The sequence below is a fragment of the Nuphar pumila genome, chromosome 9 (genome assembly GCF_984573655.1).
Source record: "Nuphar pumila chromosome 9, dmNupPumi1.hap1.1, whole genome shotgun sequence".
NCBI classification, from domain to species: domain Eukaryota; kingdom Viridiplantae; phylum Streptophyta; class Magnoliopsida; order Nymphaeales; family Nymphaeaceae; genus Nuphar; species Nuphar pumila.
Window position 1 is genome coordinate 12505502 of NC_143257.1, and position 18623 is coordinate 12524124.

Sequence of the window (18623 nt, forward strand, 5' to 3'; positions counted from 1 at the left end):
TTAAACATTTTAATTCAGATATTCTTATTGTGCAAATTTATGTTGATGACATAATATTTGGTTCTACTAATGATTCTCTTTGTAAAGAATTTGCTAAAGCTATGCAGGAAGAGTTTGAAATGAGCTTGATGGGCGAATTAAACTACTTCCTTGGACTTCAAATAAAGCAAACTGAAGAAGGAATCTTCATCAATCAGGCTAAGTATACAAAAGAACTTCTCAAGAGATTTGGGATGGACTCATCAAAATCAAGAAGGAATCCTATGAGTACAACTACTTCTCTTGATAAAGATGAAAATGGTAAAAGTGTAGATACTAAGCTCTACAGAGGTATGATCGGATCTCTATTATACTTAACTGCTAGTCAACCTGATATTATGTTTAGTGTTTGTATGTGTGCAAGATTTCAAGCTAATCCAAAAGAATCTCATTTAACTGCAGTAAAACAAATTCTTCGTTATTTGAAAGATACTTTAGATTTTAGTTTGTTTTACCCAAAATCATCTTCCTTTGATTTAGTTTCATATAGTGATGCAGATTTTGCAGGAAGTAAATCTGATTGCAAGAGTACTAGTGGAACTTGTCATTTCTTGGGAAATTCCTTAGTCTCTTGGTTTAGTAAAAAGCAAAATTCAGTATCACTCTCAACAACTGAAGCAGAATATATAGCGGCTAGTTTAGCATGTTCACAAGTACTTTGGATGAAACAGACCTTAAAAGATTTTGGTTTGAATTACTCCACAACAACTATTTATTGTGATAACACTAGTGCTATAAATCTTTCGAAAAATCCTATTCAACACTCAAGAACTAAGCATATTGAAGTTAGACATCATTTTTTAAGAGATCATGTGTTAAAAGGAGATATTTCGTTAAATTTTATTTCCACTAAAGAACAACATGCCGATATCTTCACTAAACCTCTTAAAAATGAAGATTTTATGAGAATTAGGAGAGAACTAGGTATTTGCTCGTTTTTGGATTTATAAAAATGCTGATTTTTGAACAAAATCTCAAAATCGCACTATATTAGTCGACCGATAAAATTCTAGTCGACTGGTGTTTTATTTTTTTGGAATGAATCGCACTATGTTAGTCGACCGATATATTTCTAGTCGACTGATGATATTTTTAGAATAAGTCACACTTTTTAGTCGACCGATAAAGTTTTAGTCGACTAAATTTTTTTAAATTTTTAAATAAAGGGACCCGACACCCCTTGGTTTTGTTTTAAAACCCATTTTTTTTTTTAAAAAAAAGGCATCGTTTCACTTCGTACCATTTTGTTTTTCTTAAAAACGAAACCCTTACAAACGAAAACCCCTCTTTCTCTCTTGCCTCTCTCTCTTCCGAAAAACCCTCGGAGTGCCATTCGACTCCATCTTCGCCGGGATTTTCTTACCATAACAGGGAGACGCCGGAATCTTCTGGTCGTGATCTTGAAACGCCGGAATCCTCTTGTAGTGACTGACGCATCTTCAAAACACGCTGGAACTCTCTTGCCGTGTCAGTGTATTGCCGGAATCCCCTTGTGGCCGACCTCTCCACGCCGTCAGCCACTGCATCGTCCTTCGTTTTTGATCACCGGAAAGCTTTTTCCCTTTGCCGGACGTCATTTGGAAGCCGATTTTTTTTGGTAGCTATATTTTAACCATGCCTCGTACGAAGTCTGCATCTGCAAAAGGTTTAGGTTCTCCTCCTCCTACACCTACTTCAAGACAAGGTTTTTCACTAAGATTACTTCGCAATCCTCTTCTCTATGACACTTTTGGATCAATTTCTGCACTACCTATTTTACCAGGCTGAAATGTTCTATTTCACTTGTTTTCTCGTTACAAAATAAGAGAATTATTTCCTGGAATTTCACATCTTTTTGATGCTTGTGCAGATACCCTTCACTATCTGTTTCTTATTCACTTGTTTTACACGAATTTACAAATGAATCATGAAACTGGAGTTTTGTCCTCTCTTGTTCGTGATGTTGAAATCGAGTTTGATTCTAAATTACTTGGAGAAATTCTTGAAATTCCACCTTCAGACACTCTTTTCAACACTATTGAATTGAATGATGAAAGAGTTTTTGAACAAATTCTTCTTCCAAAAGCACCACACTGCCCTTACTCTTTTTTATTCTGACAAAGGGGGAGAAAAAGATAAAGATAGCATTACATTAAAATTGCTGGAGATCTTGAGAAAAAGATGATAGCAATTATATTGCAGGAGATCTTGCATGAGAAATGCAAAATTAAGAGAAAAAAAAAGCTTTGAATGAATGTATTTCTAAATGCATGAAGAAATGATGAATAGAAATGCAAACCAATCAATATGTGATATATGTGCTTTAAATGTGCTAACTTTTAATGTTTTGCAGCATATTGATAGGGGGAGTAAAATCTCCATCTATGCATCTAAATGCTTCATCTTTGAATAAGTTTGTCATCATCAAAAAGGGGGAGATTGTTACGACAATGAAGCCATACATGATACTTCAAGTACAAGGTTTTGATGATGAGCAAGTGGAATCAACTGCATTTCAGCTAAGGCTATGAAGATATTGAAGAATTCGATGAAGAATCTTTGAAGACTTGTGTGCAAATGTTTAATTCATTAAAAGTCTTAGATTCTTGTAAGAGCCTTACTTAGAGTGCATATTTAGGTTGCATTTCACCTTAAAAGTCTTTAGAAAAACTTTTCTAAAAGAAACACTTTTGAAAATCTTTTTAGAAAACTCTTTTCTTAAATTTTCATGTTTATTAGTCGACCAATAGACTTATCAGTCGACTAATCCTTTCGCGCCATAATTTCTAAAAAGTCATTCTTGTCAAATTAGTCGACCGAAGATTTTATCAGTCGACTGGACAGAATGTCTGCTTTCTGGAAAATTAGCAGCAGTCGACTAATGGTTTTATCAGTCGACTGAACAGAACATGTGTTTTCTGAAAATTTAGCAGCAGTCGACTAATGCTTTTTATCAGTCGACCGAACAGAATGTTTGTTTTTCAAAAGATTTTAGCAGCAGTCGACTAAAAGGTTTTTCAGTCTACTGATGATATTATCAGTCGACTAACTTTTCTCAAGTCGACTAAGTTTCAAAAGTTCAGATTTTCAAACGGCTCGATTAACAGATCAGTCGACCGACGATAACTGTCAGTCTACTAATAACTAACTATTAGTCGACTAACTGATGTTTCAGTCGACTAATTTTGTCGTTTTCCTGAAACTTCACAAAGGCGTGTCTTTTCATTTTTCAAACGTTTTGATCGTTCAAAATAGACTATTTTGACACCCTTTCATACTCTCAACGTATGGAATCTTTTAACTATAAATATGAGTGCATTTTACACTAAAAAACACAAAGAAACAACAAGAATTCAATTGATTTGAATCATTTACTTATTGCTTTTCACTCCTATTCAGTCAAGTATTTGTTTTCTCACTCACGTGATATTTTCACTTCAATTTTTCACTCAAATCACTTTGAGAGATAGTGAATTCGTGAGTAGAGTGTTTCAACAACCTTAAAAGCCAATTGCATCTCATTTGCATTCAAAAGGAAGGCTCATAGGTTGTATTGTAAGTTGTTATTTCTTTTCTGTAAAAAAGACTCCTTGGTGTAAAGGAGTTGTTTGCTTTCAGTAGGATTGTTACTGAAAGTGGAACCGGTTATGGTCTGTGTGATCTTGTAGTTTACAAGGTTGATAGTGGAAAATCTCAAGCGGGTTTTGCTTGGGGACTGGATGTAGGTCGGGTTAGACCGAACCAGGATAAAATCTTGTGTTCTTTGTGTGTTTGCTTTTCGATTTGCAAAATCATTCTATATTCCGCAGAAATTTTTTAAAAGCACTATTCACCCCCCCTCTAGTGCTCGTTGCCTCGATCCTAGTGCACTTTCACAAAGTGCCGCAGGTATTCCTCCAGCATGTCATTTATTCTCTCTGTCTGTCCATCGGTTTGGGGGTGGAAACTTGTGCTGAAATGCAAGTTCGTCCCCATTAAGCTCAACACTTCTCGCCAAAACTTGCCAGTGAAGCGTGCATCCCGATCACTGACGATGCTCTCTGGAATTCCCCAATGCTTAATTATGTTTCGCACGAATAACTTTGCAGTATCAGCGGCTGAGCAGGTGCCAGGGGCAGGCACGAAGATAGCATACTTCGAGAACCTATCCACAACCACATAAATCGAACTGCAACCTTGTGCTTTCGGCAAGCTTACAATGAAGTCCATGATTATGCACTCCCACGAGCGACTAGGCACAGGTAGGGGCTCCAGTAGTCCACCGGGTCTCTGATTGATGGGCTTGTCTTGTTGGCAAATCAAGCAAGTCCGCACATAGGCATCTACGTCATCGCGCATCTGCGACCAGTAAAATACACGTTCCAACAATGCCAAGGTCCTCTGTTGTCCTGGGTGACCCGCCCAAGTAGTATCATCGCACTCGTGCATCAAGCGGCTCCTCAAAGTATCTTGTCGCGGAATATATAGACGATCGCCCGCAGCGCAGAGCAAACCATCCTCTAGCCAAAATCTCTGCGTCTTTCCTTCCTTTACCAATGCAATCAATTCTTGAGCCATTGGGTCACTTTTCGAAGCTTCTCGCACTTGTTCAAGAAGATTGCTCGTCGGTTTGCTCACACTGCCCTCCCAAGCGAGCAAAGCTGCAAGTTCCGCCTTTCGACTCAAGGCGTCGGCCACAACATTGGTCCTGCCTGGCTTGTACTCGAGGACCATATCGAATTCTGCCAAGAAATCCTGCCAACGTGCTTGCCTTGGACTCAGCTTCTTCTGAGTTTGGAAGTAGCTTGTCGCAACATTGTCAGTGCGCACAACGAATTGTGATCCCAAGAGATAGTGTCTCCATGTGCGGAGACAATGCACGACCGCCAACATCTCGCGCTCATGCACCGTGTATCGACGTTCAGCGTCGTTCAACTTCCTGCTTTTAAATGCGATGGGATGTCCTTCTTGGAGCAACACCCCACCAATAGCAAAGTCAGACACATCAGTCTGCACTTCAAAGGGTTGCCGACAGTCAGGCAACTTCAGCACTGGCTCCTCTGTCAAGGCATGTTTTAACCCATCGAAAGCCTTCTGGCAGGCCTCAGACCATAGTCATGGTTTGTCTTTCTTCAGCAGATCTGTGAGCGCAGCCGCAATCTGCGAGTATCCCTTGATGAAGCGTCAGTAATAATTTGAAAGCCCCAAGAAAGAGCGCAACTCAGGAACCTTAGAGGGCGTCTCCCATGCTTGAATAGCTTCAATCTTCTTGTGGTCCATTTTGAGAGTGCCTCCTCCAACAATATGCCCAAGAAAATGGACTTCCTTCTGGCCGAATAGGCACTTCTCTCGCTTGACATACAATTCGTGGTCCTTCAAAGTCCGAAACACAATCTGAAGGTGCTGAACATGCTGCTCCATCGAGTCGCTATACACCACGATGTCATCCAAATACACGACGACAAACTTGTCGAGGTGCGGGTAGAAGATCTTATTCATTAGGGTCGAAAAGGTAGCGGGCGCGTTCGTCAAGCCAAAGGGCATGACAAGGAATTCGAACGCCCCATATCGCGTTACACAAGTAGTCTTTGTTTCATCCCCTTCTGCAACTCTCACTTGCCAGTAGCCCGATCTCAAATCCAACTTAGAGAAGATCTTTGCCTTTCCAAGTTGATCGAATAAGTCTGCGATCAAAGGAAGCGGGTACTTGTTCTTCACCGTCATTTTTTTCAGTGCCCTATAGTCGACGCACAACCGCTTCGACCCATCGTGCTTTGCTTGAAAGAGCACGAGCGCTCCAAAGGGAGCTTTGGATGGTTGGATGATTCCTGCTTCGAGTATACCATCCAATTGTCTACGTAATTCCTGCAGCTCAGGAATTGCCATGCGATAAGGAGCCATTGCGGGTGGCCGTGCACCCGGTATTAATTCAATCTGATGATCTACCTCACGCCTCAGAGGTAGCTTCTTCGGCATCTCGGCGGGCATAACATCACCGAACTCCTTTAATACTGGAGCTAAGGCCTCTAGGACATCCGTGCCTTTTTCTACCTCATCTGTAGCACGGATTGTGACAAGAAAAGTCTCGTCACCACTTTTCATGCCTCTCTTCAACTAGAGCGCAAACACCAAATGCTCACAAGGCTTTCCTGTCATCGCAGTAACCATGCAGGGCTGACTCTCACTCTCAAAGCTGACAACGTTGAGGTGGGGCATCGGCACTGCCCTGTTGCTTCTCAAGAATTCCATCCCGAGGATGATTTTAAAATCATCCATGGGTGTGACTGATAGCGCGATCCTTCCTGACCAGTTGTGGATCCGCACTGGTACATCCCGAGCAACGCCATAGATGGCTTTAGCCTCTGAATTAACCGCTTTCATGCGGCTCTCTTTTTGTTCCCACTATAATCCCAACCGTTCTGCTTCTTCACGCGAGATGAAATTATGCGTGACACCTATGTCTACTAATGCCTTGGTAAGTCTTCCGTTGAGCAAAAGTTCCAAATACATCAATTCTTTGCATACCATCGATTCCACACTGGTTGTGACCTTTACTGCATTCATCATCTGCATTGCGCCAACTGTTGGCGCCTCTGCAAGTTGATTCTCTTCCTCACCCTGAACAACATTCGCAACTCGGGGTGAGCGGTTATCTCCATTCCCTTGACCACGGTTTCTATTGGGACATGTATCCTGCCAATGATCCCCATGGCAGATGCGACAGTCACGGCGACGATAATTACCACCTTGAAAGTTATTCCAATTCTGATTATTATTTTGGCCATCTTGCCGGCCATGATTCTGCTGGTTTCCTCGACTAGCATTTTGTCCTTGGTCGTTCCTTCGATTGTCCCTTCGATTGTTGCAATCATTTCCCTGTTGTCTACCTTGAAATGCAGGGTAATTCCTATCCAGCTCGGCAAGTTTCTCCGCAACCGCAAGCGCCTCAGCTAGTGTTGCGGGGTCATGCCGAATGAGTTCTTGGTTTGCTCATCCTTGTAACCCGTTGCCAAAGTAAAACAACCGATCCTCATCATCCATTCTCTCCACTTCCAACATTATCGAAGAGAATGCCTTGACATAGTCATGTACTGACCCTGTCTGTTTCAATGCCAATAACCTTTTGCGGGCCATTTTCTCTTGATTTTTAGGTAGAAAGTAGTCTCGCATTTCCTTCTGGAGGTCTTCCCATGAGACTATAGCAACCAATCCCCGTCGAACATCACCTAAGCGACGTCTCCACCAAAGGGTCGCTTCATCCGCAAAGTACATTGTTGCGGTGCGCAGCCTATCTGTGTCCTCTTCTATCCTCGCAGCTTCTAGAAATTGGTCCATCTCGTAGATAAAATTCTCGAGATCCTTTATACTTTGCGGGCTCAGGTAGCCTGTAACGTGGTCTATCCACATATGTCGCAACACCGCCAGCCGTGGCAGTTCTCAATTGCTGCTCTAACTGTTCATTCTTTCGTCGAACAACATCCAATTCAGCAGTCATGATGTTGAACCGACCCAACAAATCATCAAATCTGGTGGAAAAGTCCTCCACCGAGTAGTTAAGTTTAGTGGCAAGACTTTCCACCGAGTCTTCCACTCCCTCTACTGCTGTCTTGATCTCTGCATTGAGATCTCTGAAAGCGACACGAGTTCCATTAACCAACTTCTCCATGTTGGTCACTGACCCAGTCAGCTCCGCCACATCGCGCGAGATGGCTGACACCCCGATCATCGGCCATGAAGTCCTCTTCAGCAGGAACCACACTACTTGAAGGAGTCATGGCAGTCTTCTTCGGCGCCATTGTCACTCCCAATGTCGACAAGGCTCTGGTACCAACTTGTCACGGGCTGGGAAGCGAAGGCCCCCGTGACGTAGCTTCGGGCAATCACACACACTGAAGGCAGGCCTTTTAAGCGCACAAGCAATGCACAACACACACGCACGAGCGGAAGCAAGAGTACGCGTATGCACAAGTACAAAGAGAGAGAGATGCAAAAAGCTTCTTTATAGATACTTGAAAGCAAAGTACATCAAGAGGGGAAGAGAGGGTCCGAATACACGGGGGGGTGCTTAGGCCGTAAGGCCTTGTGGGGCACTCTAGAGTGCCAAAGAGGTATATACATCAGAGCAAAAAGGTGAAAAACATGGCGGTCCGGAACACGTTCAATGTTTGTTAAAAAAAATGTTCTAAAACGTCTGTTTTGTCCCATGCGATGCGCAGAATGAGCCATCAAACATGCCCTAAAGGGAGGACTGGTGTCAACACTCTATATTGCCATCAGCCACCTAGTGGCAATACAGAGTATTATCATCAAGAGTTTATGGTAATACTGAGTATTGCCACCAGGGGATGCAGCAATGCTAGTATTGCCGCCATCCCCTGTTGGCAATACATAGTATTGCGGCAGGCTTGGCTGATTGTGCTTTTTTCTGCATGGTTAAGGTGTTTTGGTTATATCTCCTAAATCGTATGTCATATCAATGTATGATTTGGTTTGTTGGAAAGATAACATCCTCATATTCAAAAGGACTTTTAGGTAAAGAGTCAAAATCGACAATTTGATTATTCAAACATTGACTTAATGTGAGCCTTTCCAAAACTATTTTTCTGAAACTAAAACTCGTTTTGTTCATAACTTTTTAATCTGATGTCATATCAAAGTTTGAAACCACTAGTTTTTAAAGAAAATACTTTGATGATGTGGTTTTGAAAACCAAATACAATAAGAATCAAATTTTGGCCAAAAATGCTTCAAAATATTTTTGAATGCTTTGTGGGACTTTATGAAAAAGGTTCTCTCTTGTAATTCAAAGAAATTGTGCAAAAAGCACTAATCAACCTTACACACAAAGGATTCTTCATAAAGTATTTCACTCCTTGCATGCAAGGATACTTCAGGTTCATTTTTGAAGGCTTTGGAGTGTAAACAAACCATCACATTTATGATGGATCATCATAGTGACTCTAATATGTCGGGGCCAACGTTTATATTGGTTGGGAACCCGAAAAAATTAGTTGTCAACAAATGCCCCCTCTTTATTGTCAAGCATGTGAAGCTCGATTGATAACAAAGAAGTTGACATGACTAAAATTTGATCTAGTCAAAGTTAGAGATTCTCTCTATGAGAGAAGAATCCAAAGACAAAGATATTTTGAAATTGATGGGGGTTGATTCGATTTTGTTTTGCATGCTTGGGTCCCTGTCACTCTCTTGACAAGCTCGGGTCCTGTTGAACTTGTGTTGGTGCACAATGATCTTTTGTGTTGTCTTTGCAAGGACAAGATAGCATCTTGTTCCATATTACCGATCTTGCTAGACTTAGGTCATTGGTGTTAAGATAGAACAAGCAAAAGTTTGATTTTAATTTTTTAAGATTGGTGGGCATCTTCAAATTGTTTATTCTTTACTTTTATTGAAAAAATTGTAATTTTTATTAGATACTCTTTATGGCTCATGGGGTTCTTGTCTAATGAACAAACTCAGACAAGTGAACATGCTCGAAATGAGAAACCTTGTTATGAAAAGAAGGATGAAAGACCATAGATGTCTTTCAGAAACATGTTCGTAAATATAATGATGGTACCTAAAGGGAAGGGGGACCTTTCGAGGATTTTCATGTACTCTTGAATTTTTTCTTGCATTTCTTGGATTTTTTTTTGAAGATTTGATCATGACTTTAAGGTTTTCAAGAATTTTGAAGATTTTTTTAAAATTTTCTTTGAATTTTGAGTGATTTTTACTGTTTTTTTTATTACTCACTTTCCCAAGATATATTCGTGATGGGACTAAAAAGAGAAGTGAAGGTGGTGGTGGAGGTCTTGGTGTAACGCTATAAAAAATCAGGCTATTTTTTTTTGGAATATGTAAAAAGATTGGGCTATTTTAAAACACAACGGAAGGAATACTATTCAAAAGGGGTTTTCTTTAAAACAAAACTAGACGGAAAAGAAACTCATCCTTGACAAGAGAATTCTTTGTACAATAGAAAGTACAAAACAATTTCATTCATTCAATATTCCACAAAACTTCAATGAAGTAAAGGTTATACATAAAATCCATCTTGTCAAAATGCAATGTTCACCTAAACAAAATGTGGTGAACAACCAATACTGTTTACAAAAAGAATGTACCCAACATGGGAAGCAGTACAAAAAGAAACAATGGTCCCAATACATAATTGACCCAATATACCAAACTATATAAAAAAAATAATTGGGGTCCCCGAAATAAAAGAGTTCAAAATTAGCTCCAGGGGTGACAGAGTACTCAACATCCATCATCCTCTATGCGTGTTTTCCTATGAGTATATGAAAAATAAAAAGTAGGGGTGAGACTAACCACGTGTCTCAGTAGGAACAAGATCGTGTGTCCCGCAATGCAGGCACAGATAGGTCACTAGCCTAACTAGACTTAACCAAAGTTCATGGCTTAACACGAGCCCAAACTCCTGACTCCTTAGAGAAAAGACTCGTCTCAACCTCTAAATAAGATATTGAAACCACTTATGCATGCCTTAAATGCATGAACATATTTTATTGATCTTTCATTTATCTTTTTCTTTTGCTCTCTACATGATGCATTAAATTTACTCTTTCCCTTTCTTATAATCTTCTCCACAAGGGCACCACTGACAGGGCTGCTCTAGGTTCATCGGTCTACTTGGGGGTATATTTTTTACATGTGTTTTTGTTATATTTTATTATTATCTTCGAAGTGAAATCTGGATTCACTAGCGCCAAGAGTCCAGAACACTTTGTCATGGTGTTCCTTCCCTTGGAAAGTTGTAGGGGTCTACTACTAGCGTACATAGTTGAGACTTCCAACTAAAAGGAGTCCTCATCTCCTAAGTTGATGTGGTTGGGGACGGATCCACCCTTATTGACCAGAACGGGGCCTAACAGAATTGCTATCGCCTCCAACACAACATCCACGAGGTTGGTGCCAACTCGCTCAACAACCTGAGTCTATTTAAAGGCCACTCTATCTTTTAGGGTGTGACTCTCCATTCAGTGTAACTTGTTTCAAATTTAATTAATATGTATTGTTAATTAAATTCTCATAATATTTCTTAGGTACACAAGGCCTTGCTCAACAAGTTACATTAAGTTCTTTACTTATGAAATTCTTAATTTCTTGTGCCAACACAAAGTTGCACACTTGGGCCACCATCGTGTCCCAATAGCATCATGTCATTCTTAATCATTACCATCAACAATAGTAAGCTCACACTTGAGCAGATCTCATCTCTCAAGTACTAATCTATTTATTAAAATGGTAAACTCATAAAATAACCTTTTACAAAACCCCACACTTAATATGTAATCTTCATAGACTTATGTAATTCTAATCATCTCAATAAGTGAACTTAATCACACTAACTAGTGTTATAACATAATTGAGCACTAGTTCACTATTCCATATACATATCATCATCACTTCCTAATAACTATATGTATGTATATTGATCTAACTTAATTACATACATATATATATGTCTGTGTGTGTGCGCGCGCGTGCATGCGCATGTGTTCTTTTTCACTGAAACATGTTCATAACACAACTGAATATTAGCTCTGCCATACAAGAAATATACAACATGCTTAAGTGGAATAAAAATCATACATTCAGGTATAGGCATCACATCTGCATCTCAAGGTGAGTCGGATCCCTCTTTAGACTACCGAACTCAAAATGATGTATACAACCCTTAATCACATCACACACAGGTTCTGGGACCTGATTCAGGGTTAATCCATGTATTATTCAGGCTAAACAACATTCATCCAGGTTCCAACCATAAAAAAAAAATCATGATATCTGGTATGAAAGAGTTGACTCTATCAACTCAGGGGTTGACTCTGCCTGAATAGAAACATGTTATAATCAGAAAGGGTCAACTCAAACATTACAACGTGCGGCCCTTTTTGAAACAAAATATCATTCTATTAAAAAAGGGTCAACTCTTCAATCATAGGAGTTGACTCTTCTTAAACATAAGTTATTATGTTCCAAAAGAGTCGACTCACAAGATTCCAGGGGCGACTCTATTACGAACAAGGGTTGACCCTCAAGACTACCAAGAGTTGACTCATAGGAACGAGAGTCGACCCTCAAGTTTGTCCAGCACCTAGTAAAGTAACAGGAGTCGACTCCTGCACCATAAAGGTCGGCTTCTGTACTCCATGGCAATGAGTACCTTCTGAAACACACCATAACATGTAATCTTCCCAACAAAAAATTCTTTATAAAAGATTCAATAAAATTTTTACATAAACCTACTTCTAACTGAAAATACACAAGCATTTTCAGGATACAACCATATTTATAGTGTGAAGAGTACGAAAAACTAAAAGCATACATAATTCTACAAGTTTCTTAGGTTCAGAAAAATCTTTATAAGTAGGCAAACTTGGCAAAATCTTCTAAAAGAATCTAGAGGTTGTCTCAAAGAGCATCCAAATATGTAAGTATACTAGATTTTGAAAAATATTTCCAAAAATGTAAGTGGATATGAAACCCTTAGTAGCATAGCAAAACATTTCCACAGTATTTGGAAAATCGTGCTTCCAAGAATACCGAAATCGTTTACAATAACATGGGTTTTGGGGAATTTTCTAAAATTGTGTACATAGATTCATAATTGAAAACCCAAGATGTATTTAATTAAAACTTGGTCAAAACATGGAAGAAATACAATTTAAAATACTAGAAATCCATTCGCACAATGCAATGATCGATTCTTGTTCAGCAAGGATCGACCTGAACACTTTAGGTTCAACACAAAACTTAGCAATAGTCAACTCCTGGAACGAGGGTCGACCCTCATATGTATGGGGTCAACACATAACCCAACAAGAATAAACCCTTGAAACCCAGGGGTCGACCCTCTCAGGTCTGCCCAAAAACACCCTCACAACACTATGAGTGTCGACTCTTTAAAGGTAAGAGTTGACGCTCAGGCCTCATAAACATAAACAGAACTGCAAGGGTCTACTCTTCAATCAGACTCTTGGGCCATAACAACAAAAACAAAATGACAAGGGTCGACTCTTCAAAAGCAAGAGTCGACTCTTGTTGACTCAGGGTTATTCAACGCAGCCTGAGACTCGACTCTCCAAAACCAAGGGTCGACCATCAGGTTGCCTTAAACTTCCTAAACATAGAGGGGTTGACTCCTGCAGATCTGGGGTTGACTCCTGTGTTCAACTGAGCTACTAATCGAATGCTTCTTCTACAAGGGTCGACTCCTGAGTTCACAAAACCCTCTATAATACATAGAAAAATCCAAATTTTGGCAGACTTCTCAGACAAAAAGCTTTCATAACATACTTACAAAATATTTTTGTCGTCATCCAACATGCATAGCATACAAAAATAACATTTTCTAGCATGCTTATTCATATGAAATGGATCATTTCAGCATATAAATATACCCATCATAGTTTATACTTTCTGAAACATTTCATTATACAAATTTCAGAAAAACAATGGCTCAATCATGAGCTTCCTCACAGATTTCATTGAAATACACAATAGAAATCCAACATGATGCACATTTCATGATTTCACATCAAATACACATATCAAAAAACTAGTTTGTGCCTATGCATACCACTATCGCAGAAAGGGGGATCGAGCTCCTACCTTGGAACACAATCCGATATGAAAAACCAATGTGGAAAACTAATGGCACTCATCCCTTGCAGCCACCAGTGTGCTGCAACCCATCCTCTGGCTTGAGGACACCCAAAATCGGGAAAACAATAATGAGAAGAGGGAAAAGTGGATGAGAAAGAGGGGATGAAAATGGAAGATGTAAAGGAGATGGTCGGCCTACCTTGGGTCATTCCTTCCTTGCTGATCCTCATACCAGCAACAAGATCCTTCACAACTCCACACTCAGCTCTATGGAGAAGAAAAAGGGTGGAAGGAGAGATGTCCTCCAACAATGGAGGAAGAGAGAGATGGAGAGTGAGAAGGGAAAGAGATGAGAGAGCAGTTCAAGAAAAGGGGGTTGAGGAAGACGTTGGGTCTCTTAAAGGGGAATGAACAGATTTGGGTTGGATCCTGCATTGGATCCAATAAGACCTAATTTGAATCCAACAAGAAAAGGCTCTTTGGGCCCTAGTTAACCTTTCATTGGGTTAACTAGGCCCAAACCCTAGTTAGATGAACTAAGCCCTAAAGAGCCCAGCCACCTAGTTGGTCTTTGTTAACCCAGGCAGGATTGACCTGATGGGGTTGGCTGAGCTGGGTGGCTACTCAGTTCCCAAAGGTCAAAAATGCCCTCATATGCATATAAATTTCCTCATACATCTTTTATACCCCTTTACTAACCATGGCCAAACTTAGAAACCACAACCCTGCCATCGGTCAATCAGAACATGGTCAATTATGATCCTCACATAGTTGACTAGCTCTGTCAACACAGAAATAGATGATAATGCCCTTAAAACTCTCTTGAAATAACCAAAATACGTCAGAGACATGTCAAGCTCGCTCTAAACTCAAATCAACTCTGTTTTTTACAAAACAAAAATCATTCTCTTCAAAATTTTGATAAGAACACAACCATAAACTCAAAATTCTTGAATAATGATTCAAAAATTCTATTATCTAGAAATTACAAAAAATAGAAAAAAACTCCAAAAAATATCAGATATTACATTCTACCTCACTAAAAAAAAATTGTCTTCGAAATTTAGGCAAACAACATAGGGTAACAACTACGCATATCAACTTTTAGCTTGCAAGTATGTTCTTCAATGTCATGTGTGTTGTCATCTAACTTTGACAAGTGGAAACACCTTGTTTTTGAAAGCCTTATCTCTTCCGTCCACAATCTCAACAGGGCTCACTTTCACAGTCAAATCCTCATGTACCTCATTATCCTCATATTGAATCACATAAGAGGGATCACTGACATACTACCTCAATATCAAAACATGAAATACATCATGAACTGGCACAAAATGTGGTGGTAAATACATCCTTTCAAGTACCTCAAGAGGTCCAACGTATCTAGGGCTCAACTTGCATTTTTTACAAAAACAGAAAACACTTCGAATGGAAGAGATCTTCACAAAGATGTGATCTCCCTCTGTGAAAACCAAATCTTTGTGCCTCCTGTTGGCATAATTCTTCTGCCTACTCTGCACGGATAACAACTTCTGACGAATCATCTACGCCTAATCTGAGTAGTGCTAAATAATCTCTGACAACTAAAGTGCTAGCTCACCAACTTGACTTCAATACATCAGTGATCGACATGGCCTCTAGTACAAAGCCTCATATCGAACCATCTAGATACTCACATGACATATGTTGTTATAAGCAAATTCTATTAGCTTAACATGCTTGTCTCAATCTTCTAACCACTCAAAAATGCATGTGATAAACATATCGTCTAAGGTCTGAATAGTCCTCTCTGACTGACTATCTGTCTAAGGATGAAAAGTGGTACTGAATCTCAACTTCATACCAAGCGTGCTCTACAACTGTTGGCAAAATTGCAAAGTGAAAAATGGATCTCGATCTGATATGATAGATCATGAAATGCCAAGAAGACAAACAATCTCATTTGCATACAATTCTACCATTCTCTCTAGAGATCTACTCCTATTGATCAACAAGAAATGCACTGGCTTCGTCAGTCGATCCACAATCACCCAAATCGTATCATTATTCCTATGGTTTATTGACAAACCAATGATAAAATTCATGGTGACGTCATCCCACTTCCACTCTATAATAGCCAATGGTTGCAAAAGACCTCCAGATCTCTGATGCTCTATCTTCATCTATTGGTAGGTGAGACATCTAGTAACAAACTCGGCTACATATTTCTTTATATTGCTCCACCAAAAACTTCTTTGCAAATCCTTAAACATCTTGATACTCGTAGGATGAATAGAGTGCCTCGATCTATAAGCATCTGCAAGAATATATTATCTCAAGGTGGAATCCTCTAAAACCCATAATCTTTATCTGAAGTGAACGACTCCATCACTACTGCATGAATAATAGGAATCAGTCTTACTGGCCTCTATCATGAACTTTTTATACTCTGGACTCGCTTTCTAAGCAAGAGCGATCCTATCCAAAATCTCTAGTCTGGCAACTAGATTCGAGCACAACACACGGCCTGAACTCTCCATAAATGACTATCAATCGATGAAACTCTACAACAATTCTTAGTCTTGACTGAGGAAAAAAAAATTGAAGCCTTCCTGCTTAACACACCTGCTACTATATTGGCCTTTCCTAGATTGTACGATATAGAGAAATCGTAAACCGTCAAGAACTTTAGCCACCTCCTCTATCACAAATTTAACTCCTTATACAAAAATATATACTTGAGACTCTTATGGTTGGAGAAAACCTGAAAAGTCTCATCATACAGGTAATGCCTCCATATCTTCAACGAAAAGACTATTGCTGCTAACTCCAGATCATGTGTTGGATAATTACGCTCATGAGTCCTCAACTATCTTGAGATATAAGTGATTACTCGACCATGTTGCATCAACACAACAACCCAAGCCAATACTCGAAGCATCTCTATAAATAATGAAGCCTCCCGAACCACTAGGTAAGGCTAAAATCAGGACTGAAGTCAGCCTCTCTTTGAGAATCTTGAAGCTTTCATCACACTACAGTGTCCACACGTACTTCACTCCCTTACGCAATAACTTCATTATCGAGGCTGCAATCCTGGCAAAATTCTAAATGAATCGCCTGTAATAGCCTGCTAATCTCAAGAAGGTACAAACTTCCGTAATGATTTTCAGTGGTTCCCATGCCATAACTACTTCAACCTTCATTGGCTCTACCTTGATACCTTAATCGAAAATAACGTGACCCAAAAATATTACACGGACTAGCCAAAGCTCACACTTTGAGAACTTAGCATAAAGCCTATGTTTTCGCAGTGTCTCCAACACGATATGAAGATGAACTCGATGTTGCTTTGTATTCTCATAATACACCAAAATATCGTTGATAAAGATGATTATGAACTGATCCAAACATTGATGAAACACGTGATTCATCTGATCCATGAAAACTGTGGGAGCATCCATCAACCCGAACAACATCACCAAGAACTCGCAATGCCCATATCGAGTATGAAATATTGTCTTTGGCACCTCTTCAACCTTAATCCTTAATTGATGATAAATGGTCTTTAAATCAATCTTGGAAAACACCTTAGTTGTCTTGAGTTGATCAAATAAATCTGCAATCCTCGGCAACAAATATTTGTTCGTAATCATCACTTGATTGAGCATCCTATAGTCGATGCACAACCTCAAAGAATTGTCCTTCTTGATGAATAGAACAGGATCTCTCCATGGTAAAACACTTAGCCGGATAAAATCTTGCTCTAGCAACTCTTCCAGTTGTTTCTTCAGTTCTACCAATTCAGCTGGTGCCATACGATATGGTGCTTTAGACACTGGTATGGTACCATGTACCAAATCAATCAAAAACTCCACATCTCTTGGCAGTGGTAATTCAGAAAAAACTTTGAGAAATACGTCCACAAACTCATGAACAATATCCACTTTGAAGATTGATATATCCTCGTGGTTTAGAGCAACCATGCTAGCTAGAAACAACTGACTTCTGTAATGCACAAACTTTGAAGCTTTTAATGGTGAAATCACCTTTCCATCATTAGAAGGTTGAACAACCCAAAACTTGACTATCGGCTAATCAGGTCTTTCCAACAAAACTCTATACCCACGACACTCTAAACTGACAAAGTGTTTGTTAAGCCAATCCATCCCAAGAATAACATTAAAACCTGTCATCTCGAGAAGGATGAGGTTAGCATAAAACAATAACCCCTAATCAAAATGATAACTCTTGGAAGATGTAACATGCAATACGTCTTCGATCCCAAAGGTGTGGTTATCACCACACAATTATCCATCTTGACTATCAAAACCTTCAATAGTTGAGCAAACTTCACCGGCACAAAAGAATGTGTCAAGCCAGAATCAAACAAAACACGTGCAGAGAAATCGACAATATCTAAAGTACCTCCATAACCTGATGAATGTTACTCACCTTGTTAACTGTAGTTGCGTACACTAGGCATGAAGTCCTCCTCTGCTATTGTATTGGCTGGGGCTGATACAGTTATTGGATCTGTGGCATCATCAACCTTTGCTACAATGGTTGAGGTTGAGCCAACCTCTGTGAACAAAATCTGATGAAGTGTCTCTTCTTGCCATACTAAATACATGCTCTAGTCTCACGGGGACAAGGCCGAACCCTATGATCTCTCTGACAATGCTTACACTAGCCAACAGAATGCCTCTGCTGCTATTGAATTTGTCGATGTCGTCTATCTCTGGACTTTTGCTGCTTTTGGTATGGGGTTGGCCTCTGATCTTGCTTCTGCTAGTTCTTCTTATGAAACATCTTTTAGAAGGATTTCTGGAAATCCTCCTTAGATCCTATAGAAGACAGTTGATCTCTCCTTATCTGAACTTTCTTAGAGGACCTCTAGTCTTTATGCATGATGCTCACAAGCTCAATTGCCTCTAGCAATGTCTGCAGTCGTCCTCCTAGAACCTATCTATGAAGCCTATCTATAAGTCCTCTAACAAATCTCAATGCTC